We start from the raw sequence: 1,829 nt of genomic DNA on the forward strand, positions 1-1,829 counted from the left end.
ATTATGACGTCTGAATTACCAGACCAGCAAGAGCGAAACTGAGAACAGATCACTGAATGAAAACCTGGAACTGGATCTGTTCCAACAAAGTTGAGGGCAGGATTGCTTGCATGGGATGATGGAAGTACTGAGGCAAGTCCCAGGCCAGTTTGTTGAGAAAAGGAATGCTTAACCGCTGCAGACATCAGTTCAGCAGCAAAAGGCGTGCCTGACAGAAGGGGAGGAAGGTGTAAGGGAAAGGGAGGAAGGTGTAAGGAAAGAATAAACCACCTATCTGGCCTCTTTAAACATGATGGAGCTTTAAACTAATCCTGACAGCTTGTTTGCTGATGGCACAGAGGAGATCCTGACCTGATGCATGAATTCTGTCAATCAAGTGCTCACTTTGGCAGCTCATATACTAAAATTGGAACAATACAGAGAAGATTAGCATGGCCCCTGCGCAAGAAATTTTATTTTTATTGACAACTTCCATAATCTGGTTGTGGCAGAGCTGAAAGATGAAGTAGAGAGGTTAAAGGGGATCAGGGAACATGAGGAATTAGGGGACAGGGAGCAATAGCACAAGGTTCCTGCTCGGTGTGGCAAGCGCAACTGCCTGGCAATTCCCTCACCCCCCCAGGTGTCCTTATGTAACAGGTACAGTGCTCTGCAAGGGCAATCCCTTTAGTGGCAGGAAAGAATATGGAAAGGAACAGAAAAACAGACTTGATTAACAGATGGATCAGAGGCTGGTGCCACTGACGGAAATTTGGTTTCTTTGATCATGGGGAGGCTTTCACTGAACCAGGTCTGATGGCACCGGATGGGACTTGCCTTTATCAGAGGGGAACGAGGGTCTTAGCGCAAAAGCTAGCAGGGCTCATTGACAGGGCTTTAAACTAGATTTGAAGGGAGAGGGGGGGAATATCAAGAATGATAAAGATATGCTGGTAGTACCTGTAGAACAGAAGAAGGGAATTCCAGCTGCTCCAGCCAGGAAGTCAGATTCATCTGGGGCCCAACTTAAATGCCGTTATGTCAATGTGCGCAGCATGGGGAATAAGCAAAAGGAGTTAGAAGTGTGTGCGCGCCTGTTGGAATATGATCTTATTGGCATCACGGAGACGTGGTGGGATGACTCCTATGACTGGAGTGTCAGAATAGAAGGGTATAGGCTCTTTAGGAAGGATAGGCAGGGGAGAAGACGAGGAGGAGTTGCCCTCTATGTCAAGGACCAGCTAGAGTGCATGGAGCTGCACCTGGGGACGAATGAGGTCCCAACTGAGAGCTTATGGGTTAGGATTAAAGGGAGAGCAGGGACAGGGGACGTAGTAGTTGGGATCTGCTACAGACCACCTGACCAGGAAGACTGGGTGGATGAGGCCCTCTACAGACAGATAGAAGCTGCCTCACGTTCACGAGCCCTGGTCCTCATGGGGGACTTCAACCACCCTGATATCTGTTGGAAGGACAACACAGCAAGGCAGAGGCAATCCAGGAGGTTCCTGGAATGCATGGATGATAACTTCCTTCTCCAAGTGGTAGAGGAACCAATGAGGAGAGGTGCTACACTGGACCTTGTTCTCACTAACAATGAAGGGCTGGTGGGGAATGTGACGCTCAAGGACAGCCTTGGCTGCAGCGATCATGAAATGGTAGAATTCAAGATACTTAGAGAAACAAGGAGGGTGCATAGCAGGCTCACTACCCTGGATTTCAGGAAAGCAGACTTTGGCCTCTTCAAGGATCTCCTTGCTAGAGTACAATGGGATGAGGCCCTGGAGGGAAGAGGGGCCCAAGAAAGCTGGATAATATTCAAGGATCACCTCCTCCAAGCTCAGGAGCGG

The 1,829-nt window shown here is 48.9% G+C and overlaps 1 non-coding gene across 1 annotated transcript; it reads left to right on the forward strand.

Annotated features, from left to right (window-relative positions):
* Positions 1 to 376: 376 nt before the first annotated feature.
* On the forward strand, positions 377 to 481 carry LOC147528964 (U6 spliceosomal RNA). Its single transcript, XR_015222098.1, has one exon. It is a non-coding gene; the product is annotated as a U6 spliceosomal RNA (small nuclear RNA).
* Positions 482 to 1,829: the final 1,348 nt, after the last annotated feature.

This window comes from Tauraco erythrolophus, chromosome 3 (genome assembly GCF_009769465.1).
Source record: "Tauraco erythrolophus isolate bTauEry1 chromosome 3, bTauEry1.pri, whole genome shotgun sequence".
NCBI lineage: Eukaryota > Metazoa > Chordata > Aves > Musophagiformes > Musophagidae > Tauraco > Tauraco erythrolophus.